The sequence below is a fragment of the Myodes glareolus genome, chromosome 23 (genome assembly GCF_982192425.1).
Source record: "Myodes glareolus chromosome 23, mMyoGla1.1, whole genome shotgun sequence".
NCBI classification, from domain to species: domain Eukaryota; kingdom Metazoa; phylum Chordata; class Mammalia; order Rodentia; family Cricetidae; genus Myodes; species Myodes glareolus.
This window is the reverse complement of record NC_142048.1, coordinates 13,361,945-13,381,534: the sequence shown is the minus strand read 5'-3', so window position 1 is coordinate 13,381,534 and position 19,590 is coordinate 13,361,945. Positions and strand designations below refer to the sequence as shown.

Sequence of the window (19,590 nt, the reverse complement as noted above, 5' to 3'; positions counted from 1 at the left end):
CAGGTGCTTCACATAGGACATATGTAGCCTCGTCACCTGCAGACAGGCAAAGGAAGAAATAACCTGCTATGCTACTGTGCTTTGGGTTTTTTCTGTGCAAAGTTCACGAAATGCTCAGGAAAGCATTGTTATTTCTATTTCACTGTTAGAGCACAGACTTTCAGTTTTTGAGAGTAACAGTCCTCCAACTTAAAGTGCTAAATAGTATTGTAGTTTGGATTAAGATTTATCTTGTGCAAATTTCTCAGTGACTTTAAAAGATAGACTCACACCGTGGTACCCTACTGGCTGGGGAGAGACTACTCTTCTTAGTTTTCTTTATTGCAGGAAAGGTCAAGAATCTGGTGGCCAGTTGAGATTTAGCTATGACTAAAAAGTCATATCTGCATATATGTTCTCATGGGCCCAAAGGTATACATATGTGCACATACCATTTATTATGTACTCTAGTACTCAGCTAATGAATCCTATCAACTTTCTCGATTTCAGAAATAAACAAGATAGTTTTAATATTTTGCTTTGCGGTATTTCCTTAAATGTAATTTTTAATGAAACATTTCTACATGATTATATGTATAAATTTAATTCATCCCTAAATCATGATAGTAAGTGAAAATTTCTCTTTGTTTCTTCTAAACATTAGACCCTCTCTGGCATCCTAAGAGAGTCTCATTGAAGTCTCCTTGCTCCCCAAAGAAGACAAACTGCTTGCCAATAGTCATGGTGTCCCTGTCCCATGATGCTAAGCATATCTACTTATTCACCTCTGTTCTCATTCTGCAGTTACAGCCTTTAGTTACATGGCCACCCTGTTGTGCTCATGGAGCCCGTTCACAATATTGCCTTCAGAGTAGGTTGTTAGGACAGAAGAGAGAATGTAGCATGTAGGTAGCTCCATGTTCTCAAGGTTCTCTGGACTCTCCCGTTCACCACCTGGTTTATTAGTTTAAACCTGGAGTCCCTGAAAATGCTGAAGCATACCTTACACCACTTCTGCAAAGCTAGAAGCTTTTTTTCCCTTTTATCTCAAACGTGCTTAAACACAGCCTAGTTTCTGGGTATGTACTGTCTCAGAAATGGAGAAATTATAAATGTGGAATTCCCACATAGAAAGGTTAGCTACAAAGTTCGGGCTTCTGCAGATTGAGTGTGTAGTCTCCCAGCCTGCTGCTCTCTACTCACCTTCTTTACTTTCTACAGGAGCAAGGTAGTTGTTTAACCCTGAAGGACGTGGAAGACTTCTGTAAGCTCCATTGCCTCAGTGTGGTTTTTTCAGCTCCACCTACCTCTTTCCCGGAGAGCCTGCTCAAGATTCATCACTTCTGGTTGGATTGAGGCCCTCAAGACTGTCTTTAAAATGGTAAATATACTTACCTTTCTTATACTTTTGTTTTAACTACTTGATACATTAAAAACCACATTAACCTTTAAAGCAGGTTTATACAGATTGGTGTTCAATTTTGGAGTCTTCAAAGATTGGTTTGCTTACATCAGTCACCTGACTAGTTTCAACAATCATATTAAGTAATATGATTGTTATTGATAACAACCATCATGACATGTATCCAAGCCAAAAAGGAACTTTTTGAAATTTTCCTTTTTAAAATTCTTATCAGTGTCAGGATTTGTGTCATTAACGAGGAAGTTCCTGGTGACCACCACCTTCAACATGAGAAAGAGCTGAAGAAACAGATGCAAGGCTTTATTATTTTTTCTCATTATAGATTATGGATACAGAGCTTTTGGAGACCTTAGGAAAACAGAAAGCAAAAATGTATCCAGAGTCTTCTGTGCAAATCAGTGCTAGACTCTGTTAGCAATCCAGTTTATTCTCTTCATTTTAAATGAACAGATATTTCTGTATTCATAACATGGAAAGTATCCATATATTTTTTTTTAGTATGTTTTACTTTCTTTCCAATATTGGATGATATCATCTTTAATGACTACTAATTGCATCTTTATATATATATATAGTGTATATTTACATAACTAAATATCATATATATTTGTATATAAATGTTTATATATATGTTAGGCATGCATACTTTCATTTAGGATCCTGAGATAAACAGTCAAGAAAAGTGTCTAATGCCCAATGAAATTAGGAATGTGCTCTTCTGGCATGGAGACAGAGTGAGATGAATACCCTTCATCATTCCACCCTAGCTCTTTCAAACAGTTACTTCTTATAGAAAAGTCGCAGACTGAATTTAACATTTATTGTGAAGGAAGAACTAGGGTACTTTTGAAATCAATAGTTAAAAGATCTCTGAAGAATTTATATGACCCAAGTCCTGAAGGATAGGTAGGTGTTAGCAGGGTGGAGAGAATGGAAATCAGATTGGGTGAAAAGAAGCATTGTGTGTGATTGTCCTAAAAGATAGCACGGCCAAGGGACTAGGGTCCACTCATTATATCAAGAACAGAAAATTATAGGGTTAGTGATGAAGCTGATGTAGTGGATGAAAGACAAATCAAGTAGCATCCTGTAAGTCAGGGTAGATAAGTTCATCACAAGTTCACTGAGTGCCTATTAAATGGTTTTAAGTAGGCAAATGGCTCTTCTACTTCCTCTTTTCTTCTTCTTCTTCTTCTTCTTCTTCTTCTTCTTCTTCTTCTTCTTCTTCTTCTTCTTCTTCTTCTCCTTCTCCTTCTCCTTCTCCTTCTCCTTCTCCTTCTAAAAAAAAAAAAACCCTGTTTTTGATTTGAAAATAGACCACACAGTGTAGATACAAAGCTGGATAAGGGAGTTTAGGGGACTATTTAGCCACCTTCCTGTTGATGGTGTTAGAGATTAAGGAAGAGACTTTTGAGCCCTCTACACTATACTCTGAGTATGCTTCTACTGTAGCATTCTGAGGAGTGACTTAAGTCTACCTGGAGGCAGCACAAATGCATGGAGAGTGTGCCTTTCTTACTCAATGAAGAATAGGATTTGCATAAATGCCCCTGTCTCAAAGTCCAGCATGGGAGATGGCAAAGAAATTCAAGGAGTGTATTGATTTGACTGTGACTGAAGTTTTGATTAAGTTACAATAATTTTACTCAATAATGCTTGCATTACATTTGCTATATTAGCAAAATGTAACCTGGGGTTGGGAAGTGTAGTTTAGGAATAGGGCACATGAGTGATTGTTCAGTTGGTAAAGCACGTGCCTTGAAAGTCTGAGAACCTAACATTCATCTCCAATGTAGAACCATGTATGAAATCATATCAAGTGTGGTGATGCTCACTTGTAATTCATAAGATAGTTAAATGGAAAGATCACTTGTTGATCACGTAGCCTACTTGGTCTAGCTCCAGGCCAATGAGAGACACTGTCACATTCATAAAGTGGGATTTACCAGGAAAAGACTCCTGAAGTCATTCTGTGGCCTTTGCACACCGGCACACACCCACACCATGCTCATATCTTTACAAAAGAGTATCAGGACGTATTGAATATCTGCACTGGTGAGCATTCATAGCTGCTGTAATGGAATTTTTGAAGAGTTCTGTGGTGTAGTAAACATTAGACATGGTAATGGCAGTTCTATATAGGTTCTACTTATTCTTGAGAGAAATTCTTTATTCTAAACCCCATAAAAGGACAGTCCTCTAGGTGTTTAGTTAGAACCTAAGGGTAGCAGGCTCTGTGTGAAAGAGCAAAAGACTCCAATTCTCAATCCCATTTTTATTTAAATGCTTTAATATGGGTCATTTCAGGTTAATGTATCTATTGGTATCTGCAATTAAAATAAACATTGCGGCACAAGTAATGTGCTTTGATTTTTATTATTAATTTATTTCTCAGTTATATCAAATTATTGTGTCACCTTTATGTAGCTCGAGTCTGGTCCATAAATGGGAGCTGCCATGAATGCAGAAAGTGTGATACAGACTAGAATGGAAACCTCCCTTGCACAACTGTTAGCAGTGAAGAATTTTTCACATTTTTTAATACACAAGGAAATGCTTTCTGTTAGAAGACATTATAAAAAAAATCTTGAAATATTTGGCAATGTTCTAAGATGGCTTAGCAGGTTGTACCTGATAATTTTAGCTGATTAGAACAGTAGGTTCATTCTCCTCTTTATGTGGGGAAGCATTAAGTTTTAATACTAAGGCAGAGATAATGAAGAAACTTTACTTGGTAGCCTCTCACTTTAACTCTGTAAACCGTACCATTGAGGAAGACTCGTGTCTACTGTGTTCAGATGTAAGATGTTTTTTGTGCAGATATTCTGTCTGTCTTATGATGGAACATAACTGCACAGCCTTAAGTTGGTGGATTTTGTTTTTGTTTTTGAGACAAGATATAACTGTGTAACCCAGTTTGGTCAGAGAATGTGTAACATAGACTGACCTTAATCTGGCAGGCATTCTCCTGCCTTAGTCTCCCATGTGCTGGGATTACATGCAGTTTAAATTCATTTTGAGTCAGTTTTCGTTTTATTTAATGGTTCAATTTTTAAGGAATAACATAATCCTTATTCAGCCTAAGTGCATTTACATACTAATGAGAATTCGGACAGTCTTCTCATTTGCCTTTCATTTGGATTGTAGATGCATATGGATACATACATATTACTGTGGACATGTAAGCTGTCACCAACTTCTTTTTTGATTTCCAGAAACAGTGGTGTGAGTATTTCATCCTAAGTAATGTGCACATGTTTGAATTTTGGAGTTTGGATTTACTTCACCTTTCTGATTTACGTGATGTGCCGTTGTTGAAGAATATTGCTTTCTACTATGAAAATGAAAATGCAGAAGGTATCAACTTACTATATAATACATATCACTTTCCTTTAGAGATAAAGCTCATGAAGAATTTCAAGCTTCAAAACCTTTCCTAAATGTCTATTGTATAAATAGTAATTATTTTCTAGTATCCCAGTCTTTGTTTATTATTTTTATTTGTGGCAATAAAAATGAATATAACAATTTAACAATAATTTTCAGTTTATTATTACTCAATAATTACTTTGTTAAAAGCGTGTGTTCACGTGTTTAATAGTTTGTTTTCATGCATGGCATGTAATGTTTATTTATGAAATCGCTCATGAATAGAAACATTTCACTTCATTAGATATTTAGAGATTTGAAGTTTTTCTAAGAGATAATCTCCATACTTTCTTATGTAATTCATTTTTGGTTTGAATATTTTCCTTGTGTTTTTATGGTCAAAGGAAAAAAACACATTTTGAGAGAAATATACTTGAGTGAGTAGTATAGAAATGTCTTTGTCATCAAGATTTTGTCCTATTTTAGGAATTGAAATAAATTAGCTACTTTGAAAACAGTAATTCTTTGCTAATTTTTTTATTTTAGTTTTATTCAGTGTTATTGGTTGCAAAGCTATATATGGTATAAAATTTTTATCATCTTAGAAATAATTAAATCTCTGCTGTTGGTTATCATTAGTTAAGTCATTAATTTTACATATTAAATTACAAATTTACATCACAAATTCAAGCAGAAAGATAAGATCAGTTTTATTATTATTATCAGTTCATTGTCTACAGCTGTGATCCTTTTCATTTACATTCAGTGTGAAGCTCACTGAAAATTCCACTGTTAGCCTCATATTTCAGAGTCTAGTGACTTAATGATGTTATGTGCTTTTATGCATGTGTCACTGCTTCTAAATTTTAAGTAAAGTTAATTAATTTTAATTTAATTTAGTTTAATTTTAATTGTGATCCAGGCCTGGATTTGAATATAGGAGATGCTATCAAGAAGGACTATGTACATCTCTGGGACACAGTGTCAAAGTTGGTGGAAAACTTTTAGGTGGGAAATGCATTTCCTTTGAGAACAACAGAATGCCATTTTCTTAAAAAGACACCATCACCAGTCAAAGGTAACTGATTCCTATCTTAAATTGAGAAAGAAAAAATCCTCTTTGAAACTCCAAGTAGAAATCACTTTCTAGCATTTGTGTGTTTGAATAGTTGTTATGTCCTTGTGGTGGTGTGCTTTGACTGATATTGAAAATTTATGTGTTGTTTGTAATTAATGTTGCCACTTTAAAAGGTCAAACCATATGTGAATGAATGTGAATGAATTCTCTTTCTACCAATGTGACCTTTGTCAACTAAACTTTTCAGTATTCTCTGACATCATGAGGACTCTTCTCCAAAAAATAGAATGGGGGAAGCCTGTAAAATAACTAGGGAAGTTGTGACCCATCTACACCAGCATAGAGATCAGTGTGGTAACATATTCAGCATCTGTGTTGTATAATAACAAAATGAACAGTAGACTTGTGTTGGGAAGAATATGAGATGCTAAAGAATAAGAAGGAGCCAGCAGCCATCTTAGAAAGTCTTTGCCCAAATCAATCCATTTGCTTTCTCTGTGCTGCAGATGTACAGAGTGTCTCTGGTGACAGGCAGAGGAGAAGAGGCCAGAGCCAGGAGGTGGTAGAACTGGCAGTCTTCAGAAAACCCAGGTCCATAGGAGCAAACCTCACAGGTTAGCTCCTCCCTGACCTGCCTTCCAGTGAACAGAAATAACAAAGAAGTCACACTGTTTCTGCAGCATAATAAATCACTCTTGAGAATTTGGAATTTAAATTATTAGGCCACAAGGCCTCTCTAATCCAGTAAATGAAAGTGATCGGAAAGCTCTGGCAAATTATTGTGAGGAAGAAATCATAAACATTTTATAGGATTATGTGTCAAAGATGGATGCTGATAGAATTCACAGAGGAGCCGAGGAATAACTAAGAACACAATTAGCTCTGTGTAGGCAGAAGCTGCTCATTCGTTCCTGGCTGCTTATACCCAAAATAATCACACAGAAACCATATTATTTGCAAAATTGTTTGGTCAATAGCTTAAGCATATTTCTAGCTAACTCTTATATCCTAATCTGTGTGTTGCCATGTGACTGTGGCTTACTGGGTAAAATTCTGTCTGGCATCTGTCTCTGGTGGAGCTACATGACTTCTCTCTGATTGTGCCTACTCCCTCTCTATGTATATCTCTTCTAGCCTGGCTATGTTCTGTTAAGGGCGAAAGCAGCTTCTTTATTAACCAGTAAAAACAACTTATATAAGAAGGACTTCCCACATCACTTTCACTTTTTTGTTTAAATAGAAAGGAAAGTTTTAATTTTAACATAGTGAAATTACATATAACAAGACAGGTATTAAGCAAGAATTATAGTTACAATATTTATATGTACTTTATCTTTACCATAACTAAGGAAAATTATAAATATAACTATCTATTATTCAAGTCCATCAAAGACTCCTGAGGGATATAATATTGGGTGCCAATCTATTGTAAGAGGCTGTTTGTTCATTTCCTAGCTACCCAGACTCCCAAAATAATCAAACAGCAACTATATTTTTTAAATCACTGCTTGGCAAATTCTTTAACTGTAATTATTAGCTAGCTCTTATATCTCTGATTATCCCATTACTATTATTTTATATTTTACCATGAAGTTCGTGCCCTACCAAGAAGCTTCCAGTTGACTTTCCCCTCTGGTGGCTGCACAGCGTCTCTTGACTCTACCTTCTTTCTTGCAGCATTCAATTTAGTTTTTCCTGCCTAGCTCAGTTCTACCCTATCACAGTCCAAAACAGCTTCTTTGTTAACCAATGGTATTTGTTTTTATAATCATCACAAATTATGTACTCTCTGAATATAATTTGAAAACATTTAAGAGAGATTAAAAGTAAAATTAGAAATGAAAAAAATAATAAAAACTTTAAAACAATATTTATTTGCATAACCAAACTTGTAGAAATCAAAATACCGAGCGGGTTTAAAAGTTGATTGGATATTAATAATGGGGTTGTTTGAGTTTCATAAGTATATAGAAAAAGAGTCATACTTAATGTTGGAGACATCCCTCATGGGTAGTGTGTCCTAGCATGTGTGAGATTATGTGCTCAGTTTCCTGCATAAGAAAACAGAACAGGTTAAATATACCATTATGAGAAATGACAAACGCTAGTCACAGAAAGAAAAATACCGTGTGATGCCATTACATACACAGTCTAAAAAAATACACAGAATTAGAGCAAAGTAAATAGGTAGTTATTGAGGAAATTGTGTTGAGGATGAGGAAATGTAGGTCAAAGGATACAAATATGGAAGGTAAATATATGGAAGATAATAGGTTTGCATTTGACGTACTTGATGAGACTACTGTAGTCTATGAGGGCTAACAGTAATCATATATTATATAATATACACCGGTGATTTGGGAAAAGAAAAAAATTTAGGCAAACTCAACACCCCCCCCCCCACATAAACCTACAAGGACATAATGATAATATTTAATATAGTGGGCAAATTAATTTTCCTGGCTATATTACTAGTTTACTCTGTGTATCCTTTTGTTTTCATGGTGTGTGTTTCTTCAGATAAGGTGCTATGTAGTCTGAACTAGTTTGAACACTCAAGATAGCTGGAGATGATTTTGAGTTCTTGATCCTCCTGCCTCCTGCTAAGAACACAGATATGCACCCTCAGGCCCAACTAAAACTATGCTTCTCTCTCTCTCTCTCTCTTTTTCTCTCTTCCTCTCTCTAATATCTATCTATCTATCATCTATCTATCTATTTATCTATCTATTTTCTATCTATCTATTATCTATTTTCTATCTATCATATATATAGTTATATGGATATATCCATATAACTACCATTGATCTATATTCTATCTATTAATGTATCAATCTATCTCCTATCTATCTATCTATCTATCTATCTATCTATCTATCTATCTATCTATCTTCACACACATATAAATGTTTCAAAATAAGTATATTAAAGTATGGTATATATCTAAAATAAATATAAAAATAAAATTCAGCACAAAAGATATTAAAAGACATGGAGACTTTGGTTTATTTGGAAACTTGGAAAGAAGGAAGGAATTGATGGGAGTGGAATGATGTTTAGAAAGTAATGACCTAACATTTACCTGCATTGATCAAGACAAATTTTATACATTTAGGATGTCAAATCAAGTAAGTTAAATGCAAAAACATATTAAGCCAGAAGAATACACTCCCTTGACACACAATGGGGAATTGCCACTTGTAAAAACTACAGAACATCACATAGGATTCATAATTAACTCTAAAGGAAGACTTAACTCTAAAAAATTAGTCAAGTGACAGATTTCTCAGTAATGATGAATTTCAAACTGTAGCAGAATTATATTATTTATTAAATTATATAAGGGTAGAAGATAGCATGAATATTTGCAGAGAAACAAAAAATGATTTAGTCATAATAACATCTTTAATACTGTAATGAATTTCAGGAAAATTATTTTAGAGGAAATATCAAAAGGAATGTTTACTTGAGAACTTAGGATACCTACATATGTACATACTTGTGTCTCTGTGTGTATGTATGGATGTATATATGTATATACGTATGTATGTATGTATACATGTATTGTCTTCTTTGACAATGAATCCCACCAGACAAAAGAACACTGGTACAAGGAGTTTAGTGTACCAGTCAGAGAGTGGATATTTACATACGTATTACGTGTGTGTGTGTGTGTGTGTGTGTGTTGTGTATTCTTGTGTTCTTTGACAATGAATTCCACCCAACAAAAGAACACTGGTGCAAGAAGTTTATTGTACCAGTCAGGAAATGGCTCAAATTAGGTTAGGACAGGAAATAAAGTGCACTCTGCAGAGCCTGTCTATGAGCAGGTTTGCACTTTGGGAGACATGAGGTGAACTGGGAACCTTAGAATGGGATTCACACTATCTTGGAAATATCTCTTGCATGCAACAAGGGAGCTGGGGTATTTATTCTTCAGTTTCTGTTATGATTTTGACTGAAGGTCATTCTCATTGCTTCTGGTTTGGTCTCTGTGGTTATAGGGAGATAGGTACTTTAACTGTTGCTGAAGGTATCCTGGGCAAACACAGGAATAGAAAGCATCAGGAGAATTATGAACAATATGTTAAAAATTATTCACTAGCCAATTATAACAGCTATAAGATGTGTCTGATCTATTTATCATCTTTTTATTTGTCTACTGTCTTTCTATCTGTGTCTGTCTGTCTGTCATCTATCCATAACCTACATACTCACCATCTAGTTGTCATCTGTCTATCTGATCTATCATTTTGTCACCTGTCCACCTGCTTTTGCATAATCTTGTATGTAAACTGAAAGGAAGCTCAAAGGGAGTATGGTAGTAACATCATTCTCATGACATTTGGTTTACCCTATTTTAATTTATATTTGACACTATGTATATGATCTCTCAGATTGTTATCTTTAGAAACTTTATCACTTATTAGACAAAAATGAAAGGATTAAATATTTGAAGAAAAGCATCACAGAAATTATCTTCTATCTATTATTTATCTCTCTATCATCTATCAATAATCTGTCATCCTTATCATAATGTTTCTATCTTGCCATATACCTATCATCTCTCTAGACATTGAGCTACCTACATTTTTAATCTATATACCAATTTGCTTAGTTAGTATTCATTAATTTTCTATGATGTTCCAATAGTCTCACAGTAGGAAATAACTTTAAGAACAGGATTGGAATTAAAATATAAATTAATATGAAATGTTTTTAAAGGTGAAATCTTGGGAAACAATATATTGTCTTCCTTTTTGAAAATTTCACATTTGACTTAATCATACTTATTTTTGTTTACAGAGAGTTCTCCAAAAAAGATGCCAAATTTGGGTTTTATTCCAATGTCATGTGCTTTGGTTGATGAATTTACTGGTGACATTTTGAAAGACTTGCCTTTTCTAAAGAGGTAAGGCCTCCATATGTATTAGTAAGTACTTCTTTGGAATGGTTAATAGTTATTCATTAAGTATTCTTTGAGAATGTTTTTTTCTGAATAAACTGCAGAAATATGACACATTTAAGATAGTAAATTACATGTAATATGTATTTGCAGCAAACTGCCCATTGCCCATCTTTATGACATCTATGTGATTTTAATTGGAGAACAAAGCATTCTACCCCTATTTTCAAATTAATATAACAAGGAATCTTTGAGAGTGTTGGAGACCTGAAGTGGCCCTGGCTTCTGAAGCTTCTAAGAAAATGCTTTTTGCAATGTTGTATCTCAGGAAGAGGAGAAGAAACCATGATTTTCAAAGTTACAAAATGCACTGGATTTGGAGGCCTGGAATTTGATATATGCTTGTTTTTCCTTTTCTCTCCCAGTGATGACCCCATTGTTTCCTCGCTGGTTAAGCATAAGGAATTCGATGAGCTTGTGCACTGGCATTCCCACAGACCTCTCAGTGATGACTATGACAGAACAAAGGCCAATTTCAATGGTGTGCTTGCCAATTCTGCTAAACTAATTTCAATCTACATCACTCTGACCTTTATTTCAAAGTATAATTCACATTATGAACTCAAATCAAAAGTTTTGGCAAAGAACATTCAACAGGGCATTCAGATGGACAACAGGAAGGATGTTAACAGAGAATTTTCCCTTTGTTTCCTGGTGGTTATTCATATGGAGGGTGGAAGTGGTTTAGGCAGAGGAGTGCATATGTGATCTTTGTCTCCTGAGTTTGACACTGTGTTAAGGAAAGAAGGCTTGTAATTAAAGAAATCTGGATATCATTTGAAGTGTAATATATAGTGTTGAAGCTCTCAGCTCTATGACTCTGTCCCAGGGTGAGGGTCTTTTTTTTTTCCTATCTAGTAATTCAAGGAACCAGAATATCTCAGATGATTTTCTTCTTGATTTTGCCTACTAAAATTTATTCACAGGGCACAAATAGGTAACACTTAGAATCTGTCTCTAAAACATAACAACTTCCCTTAGAAAACCCAAAACACCTGGACCCTTACTCCTTAATGCTAATCAGATAGATTCAGGATGAGGGTCACCATGACCTCAGTTGTGTACCCAGTGGTGTGCTCACAGGGCTCCATCGGTAGTTTTACAATGGACAAACCCAGAGTCCTCATTAAAACTAATGAGTCAGAAATTAAAACAAAATTGCATGAGTTTGGGAAAAAGACTTGTGTGTAGATGGAGGAAATGACAGGTTAAATTGGATATAAAAGAGAATGGGAGTAAGTAATTAGAGTGCACTACATCCATTATCAAAGAACACATTTAATTAATAGAATTAAGTAACATTCTTAGTATTTGCTTTTGGAAACAGACTGTGAAAAATTGTCTTGAAAGTGTTTAAGCTGCTGGAAGTTTGACTAGTGGCAGAACCCTTAAACTGCATGCATGAAATCCTAGGTTCAATTCCATAACCAACACACACACACACACACACACACACACACACGCACACACACACACACATAATTCAAATTTGTATATGTGTGTGTGTGTGTGTGTGTGTGTGTGTATACAAATTTGAAAAATTGCCACCTTTGTAGTTATTTTGGAAGTCATTCTATAGATGTTATAGCCCAATTGAAGACAATTTTAGTTAAGTTTTTGGGCAAACTGCTCAAGCAAAATTGCTGTTGTATACTAGAAAGAATAGTGCCTGTTTATGGAATGGTGTGGAGAGTTAGAGATGCTGCTGAGAAAGCGTTATCATTTTACATTTTAAGTTTTTTTCTTCTTTAGAGAAAACAAGAGACCCGCGTTACCTTAAAAGTGTGCAGAAATATCATGTTTTTCAACGATTTTATGGGAACTCATTAGAGTCAGTCTCTTCTAAGCTCATCACAACTCAAGGTGTTAAGCTGGAGAAGGATTGTACTAAGTCCAGGAGCACAAAGAAACGTGTAAGTTTCTGTAAATTCCATTTTCATTAAAAGCTCTTGCTACTGTTCTTTTTTATTGATTTTTTTGAGTTATACATTTTGCTCTGCTCCCCTCCCTTCTTCTCCCCTCCTGTTCAACCCTCTCCCATGGTCCCCATGCTCCCAGTTTACTCAGGAGAGCTATTCTTTATTAAATTGGTTTTTCTCATTGCTTTGATGGCTTCTTTTCATGAGGTACCATCTTTTTCCTTATTTGGGTGTAGTGGTTTGAATGAGATTTCTCCCATAGTCTCAGCGTTTGAGTCTGTGGCTCCCAGTTGGCAGCATTGTCTGGGGAGGTTCAGTAGGTTGTACTTGTTGGAGAAAGAGTGTCACTGGAGGCCTGTTTGGAGACCTTAAAGCCTTGCTATTCCTGCTTACAGTTTAAAACACAAGCTTTCAGCTTCTTGTTCTAGGTGCCATGCCTCTGTACTGCCATCAGCAGTTCTTAGCTCTCTGGAATCACAAGCTCAGATAAATTTTTTCTTCCATAAATTTTCTTTTCCATGTCATTTGACTACAGCACAGAAAAGTAACACAAAGGACAATCATATTGGTTATGATACCTGCTAGAAAGTCCAACTTCCATATAAATTATTACATTCGATTCTCTATGCAATAGCATATGCTTATTTAGAGAATAAAAAAAGATTAAGTCAATAAAGGTTTGGTTTAAAATTTTGCAATAATATTAAAATGTCATTTATTAGCTAATAACAATCAGAATGGTTTTTACAAATCCAACAAAAATAAGCATACAACACATATGTTTCTTTGCCTAACTTATACAGATTTTTTATGCTTTCCTCAAAGTATTTATATAATTAATGTTTTCACTTTTTAAGGTATAAACTTAAAGCTGTTTATTTTGTCTTTCTGTACAGATTACTTACACTTAATTTTACTTTTTATCCTACTGGTATTGTTATTTTCTATCAGTTCTATCCAAAAGTCATAATTAAGAATAAAATACCAGAGATGAAAACTCAATTTATTTCTAGAGTAAAATGTTACTATCACTATGTGAGTCTTACATGTTAGTATTTCTGATAATATTACCATGCAAGTATAGATTATATTTTAATACTGGACTTACTAATTTGATGAAGGTAAAGGTCTACTTTAAACATTTGGCAATTTGTTAGCATTTAGAGGGCTCCAGGGCTAAAGATTTGAAGAGAGCATTTATTTCATGGAAATTCTCTGAATATCAATTGTTTTAATATATTGTAAAGAGAAATAGCACACACAAATGACAGAAATCAGGACAGGTTGGCCTTGTCAAAGGGAGTTAGCACGCCAAAGTCATCAGAAGTGAAGTCTGTGAAGATCCCTCACAAAACACAAAAAGATTTTTAATCTCTTATTTCTGGATACTTATGTTTGGTAAAAGATTAGCAGGATAAATATTCTACTAATTAACAAGCAGGGAGTTCAAGTTTCACAACTTTCAAGGACAGCTGCCTGTTGGGTGATTGGCAAATAGCTCTTTCATAGAATGGTTAAACTAACACAGAACATCAGATGTTCATGCTAGTGTGAATTTTCTCTCCTTGACCTGCTTCACAGGTCCCCTGAGGAATGGTGACTTGCTCAGCTTTTCCAAAGCTCATAGCTCCCACTTGTCCTCACTGGCTCTTTCTTAGGAGGTCAGGACCTGTCAATTTTATATCCAAATTGGTGAAGTCTTTCTTATTCATTTAGGAACATCAAGAGGAGGAGGAGGAATAAGAGGAGGAGGAGGAGAATAAGGAGCAGAAGAGGAGATTCTTTCTCCCTTCTCTTCCTCTTTCCCTCTTCCTCCCATTTCTCTTTCTTGTCCCCTCTGACTGTCTCCCTCATGTTAGAAAATAACAGACAGGCAAAAATTCTCACTGTACAGTACAAATAGACTGAAAGGAAATATAAGTTTTACCATTACCAATCCTAAAAATTTAACGACTCATCAAAGAAATTCACCTCCATTGTACTTTAATAAATGTACTCTATGACCAACAGTGTAATAAGTCCTCATATATGAGATAATGGAAACAGTGTACTTGATCAAAGTCCCCTTGGTCCTGTGTAGAAAAACTATGGCAAATGGACCAATAGGGACACTTACTTGAAAGTTTAAATGATCAGAAACCTCAAAAGTTATTGATTTGAATTAAGTAGTTTGAGAATGTGATCTTTCTATATGTTAATTTTTACATATTGATCTGATGGCTAACCTGAAAAACGGGAAGTTTCTGTCAGAGTCCTTTTGTTAACATAGTTCTCTAAACTGTCCTTTAATTTTATTTATTTGTTACTTCTGTGTATTAATAATGAGCGTCATGGTGGGTGCTATCGTATGTATGTGCAGGTTAATGGGGGTGTCTCAGTTTGTATATGGAGGTCAGAAGAAAGCTTTATGCAGTTTCTGGGGATTGAACTTGGGCATTAGGCTTGTAAGGCCAGCACCTTTACCTGCTGAACCATGTCATAGGCTTTGTAATTTGACCATGTACAATAAAATAAATCAGGTTGGTAAAATCAGAGTAAAAGTGGGACTTTATTATATTTAAATCATTTTAAACATGTCTTTATGTAAGACAAATCATTTGTTTATATAATGATCACTATCCACTCCTTGCTTTCAGCCCCCGTTTCTTATTTACTCATTAAACATTTTGAACTAAATGTCCATGGCTTAAAGAATCCAGGCAACTTCAGTGTAAATTTATCTCTAAGAATGGGGCATGTAGGTACAGGCAGAGTAAACTTTGATGAGTAGTTGGATAGTTGCTTGCCAGAAGAATGAGACATTATTCTTAGGCATGAGGTTCAGAGAGAGCTTCATCATAGAAACATCATGATCACGTAGGGAGTAGGAAGGTGACTTGATAGGAAAGGTAACAGAAATGCAGTCCCGGAGGTTATCACTGCAAGGAGACATAAATAAATCTTTGCAAGGTCTCTTTGATTTTATTACATTTCCCCTCTTATATTTAACACTACATCAAAATTTAGGAAATTATTTATATTCACTAAGTTGAATTATTATGTTTTCAATCAACAGACTCTTAATTAAAACCATATTTTTACATTTTATTCAAGTGTGGGGTGATGGTCAAAATCATCCGAGCATACTTAAAATATTTCATTCATGAAACATCAATGTGGAATCGGTCTGTCTTGTTATGAGTTGTGTTTCTTTCCATTTGGGCAGGAGACCAAGGGTGACATAATTGCTAGAGAGAATAAGAAAAGGTTAATGGCCAAGGACGAACAAAGAGAAGAAGAAAAATGGAAGACCCTGTCATCTTCTATTGAGAAGGAGATGAAAAGGAATTTAAGCTCTGGGATGAAGAAGCTGGAAGAGTTTTTGAAATCATGTAAAAGTAACCCAGTAAGAGTTCAGGCTGAAAAAGTTGGGTTAACGGTTTGCTTGACAGCATGGAAGGAGCATTGCAGAGATGAAGGTGTGTGGGGTGTAATTTGTGTTGGCTTACCTTGATGAGCTAGAGTTCAAAGAGATGTAAAGATGGTACCTTGTCACCTGATAACTAGAAATTTGTATAGTAAGACTCATAAAGGGTTCTTTCCTCTGTTTCAATCAATGAGCAATGGCATCTTAGAGAGGTGGCTAACAGCAAAGACAAAGCACATTCATAAGCACAATTGGAGATAGCTTTAAACTTACTGCTGACCCGACAGAGAGCATTGTTAGCAGAACCAGTAACAATGAGACACAGCAAGAACCCATCATTTATTTTTGAGTTTTTTTTCCTTATTTATTTATTTAAAGAATTTCCACTTCCTCCCCTCCTCCCAATAACCTCCCGATCCCGCTCCCCCCACTCCCTATCCTCCTTCCTCCCCATTCCCAAGAGCAGTCAGGGTTTCCTGTCCTGTGGGAAATCCAAGTTCTTCCCCCCTCCCTCCAGGTCCAGGATCCCAAAAAGCCAGTCCATGAAAAGGAATCAAGACCCAATGCCATTGTTAATGGCTTCTCAGTCAGCCCCCATTTCAGCCACATCCAGAGAATCCGGTTTGATCACATGCTCATTCAGTCCCCATCCAGCTGGCCTTGGTGAGCTCTCATTCGATCAGTCCCCTTGTATCAGTGGGTGAACGCACCATTCGCGGTCCTGACTTCCTTTTTCATGTTCTTCTTCCTTCTGCTCTTCATTTGGACCTTGGGGGCTCAGTCCAGTGCTCCAATGGGGGTCTCAGTCTCTATCTCCATCCCTCTGGTTCTGCTTTCGTTGCTCACGATCTCCGTCCCTCTGCTTCTCATTTGGACCTAGGGAGTTAAGTCCAGTGTTCCAATATGTGACTCTGTCGATATCTCCATCCATCGCCATATGAAGGTTCTGTGGTGACATGCAAAATATTCATCAGTATGGTTATGGGCCCAGGTCAGTTCAGGTGCCCTCTCCTCTGCTGCCCAGGGAACAATCTGGGGACCTCTCCTAGGGCCTGGGAACCCCTCCAGAATCAAGTCTCTTGCAAACCCTAAAATGACTCCCTTAGTTGAGGTATAAACTTCCCTGCTCCCATAGCCATCCTTCCTCCCTCCCCCGTCCCATTCCCCCAAACCATCCCCAATCCTCCCCCTCTCCCCTCTCCCTAGCCATCTCCCCTTACTTCCACCCCCACCCCCCGTGCACCCAAGTTTGCTGGCAATCTTGTCTACTTCTAATATCCAGGAGGATAATTTTCTTCAGGTTCACCTTCTTATTTAGCTTCTCTAGGATCACGAATTATAGACTCAAAGACCTTTAACTATGGCTAGAATCCACTTATGAGTGGGTCTGGGTTACTTCACTCAGTAAAGCGTTTTCTATTTCCATCCATTTGCATGCAAAATTCAAGATGTCATTGTTTTTTAGGGCTGAGTAAAACTCTAATGTGTATATGTTCCACACCTTTTTTAACCATTCTTCTATTGAGGGGCACCAAGGTTGTTTCCATGTCCTGGCTATTACAAATAGTGCAGCTATGAACATAGTTGAACTAACACTTTTGTAGTATGATAGGGCATCTCTTGGGTATATTCCCAAGAGTGGAATTGCTGGGTCCCGAGGGAGGTTGACTTCCAGTGTCCTGAGAAACCGCCACACTGATTTCCACAGTGGCTGCACAAGTTTGCATTTCCACCAATAATGGATGAGAGTTCCCCTCCCTCCACATCCTCTCCAGCATAGGCTATCATTGGTGTTTTTGAGTTTAGCTATTCTGACAGGTGTAAGATGGTATCTCAAAGTTGTTTTGATTTGCATTTCCCTGATTGCTAAGGATGTTGAGCATGACCTTAAGTGTCTTTTGGTCATTTGAACTTCTTCAGTTGAGAATTCTCTGTTCAGTTCAGCCCCATTTTTTAATTGGGTTAATTAACATTTTAAGTCTAGTTTCGTGAGTTCTTTATATATTTTGGAGATCAGACCTTTGTCTGTTGCAGGGTTAATTGGGTTAATAAGAGTTTTAGTGTCTAGTTTCTTGAGTTCTTAGTATATTTTGGAGATCAGACCTTTGTCTGATGAGGGTTTGGTGAAGATCTTCTCCCAGTCCAAAGGTAGCCTTTTTGTCTTATTGACAGTGTCCTTTGCTTAACAGAAACTTCTCAGTTTCAGTAGGTCCCATTTATTCATTGACACTCTTATTGTCTGTGCTACTGGGGTTCTACTTAGGAAGAGGTCTCCTGTGCCTATATCTTGTAGACTACTTCCCACTTTCTCTTCTATCAGGTTCAAAGTAGACAGATTAATGTTGATGTCTTTAATCCATTTGGACTTGAGTTTTGAGCATGGTGATAGATATGGATCTATTTTCATTCTTCTACAGGTTGACATCCAGTTATGCCAGCACCATTTATTGAAGATGCTTTCTTTCTTCCATTGTATACTTTTAGTTCCTTTGTTGAAAGTCAGATGTTCATAGGTTTGTGGATTAATATCTGGGTCTTCAATTCCATTTGTCAATTTCTCTGTTTTGATTCCAGCACCAAGCAGTTTTCATTACTGTAGCTCTGTAATAGAGTTTGAAGTCAGGGATGGTAATGCCTCCAGAAGTTCCTTTATTGTATAAGATTGTTTTGGCTATCCTGGGTTTTTTGTTTTGCCATATAAACTTGATTAATGTTTTCTCAAGGTTCGTGAAGAAGTTTGATGGGATTTTGATGGGGATTGCATTGAATCTATAGATTGCTTTTGGTAGAATTGCCATTTTTACTATGCTGATTCTCCCAATCCAAGAGCAGGGGAGGTCTTTCCATTTTCTGGTATCCTCCTCAATTTCTTTCTTCAAAGACATAAAGTTCTTGTCAAATAGGTCTTTCACTTCCTTGGTTAGAGTAACCCCAAGATATTTCATGCTATTTGTGGCTATCGTGAAAGGTGATGTTTTTCTGATTTCCCTCTCTGCTTCTTTATCCTTTGTGTATAGGAGGGCAACCGATTTTTTGGAGTTGATCTTGTATCCTGTCACATTACTAAAGGTGTTTATCAGGTGTTGGAGTTCTTTGGTAGAGTTTTTGGGTCGCTTATGTACACTATCATATCGTCTGCAAATAAGGAAAGTTTAACTTCATCTTTTCCAATTCGAATCCCCTTGATCCCCTTATGTTGTCTTATTGCTATTGCTAGAACTTCAAGCACTATATTGAAGAGGTATGGAGAGAGTGGACAGCCTTGTTGTGTTCCTGATTTTAGTGGAAAGGCTTTGAGTTTCTCTCCATTCAATTTGATGTTAGCTGTCGGCTTGCTGTATATTGCTTTTATTATATTTAGGTATGATCCTTGTATCCCCAGTCTCTCTAACACCTTTATCATAAATGGGTTTTGAATATTGTCAAATGCTTTTTCAGCATCCAGTGAAA

The 19,590-nt window shown here is 36.2% G+C and overlaps 1 pseudogene across 1 annotated transcript in view; it reads left to right on the top strand.

Annotated features, from left to right (window-relative positions):
- The window catches only part of LOC125413991 (putative ATP-dependent RNA helicase DDX60), a 136,126-nt pseudogene that overhangs the window by 41,008 nt on the left and 75,528 nt on the right, over nucleotides 1-19,590 (top strand). The window contains exons 8-14 of the transcript XR_015736151.1: nucleotides 1,201-1,360; nucleotides 4,618-4,759; nucleotides 5,694-5,849; nucleotides 10,656-10,761; nucleotides 11,181-11,296; nucleotides 12,568-12,728; nucleotides 15,940-16,192. The product of XR_015736151.1 is annotated as a putative ATP-dependent RNA helicase DDX60 (transcript). The remainder of the gene's footprint in view (nucleotides 1-1,200; nucleotides 1,361-4,617; nucleotides 4,760-5,693; nucleotides 5,850-10,655; nucleotides 10,762-11,180; nucleotides 11,297-12,567; nucleotides 12,729-15,939; nucleotides 16,193-19,590) is intronic.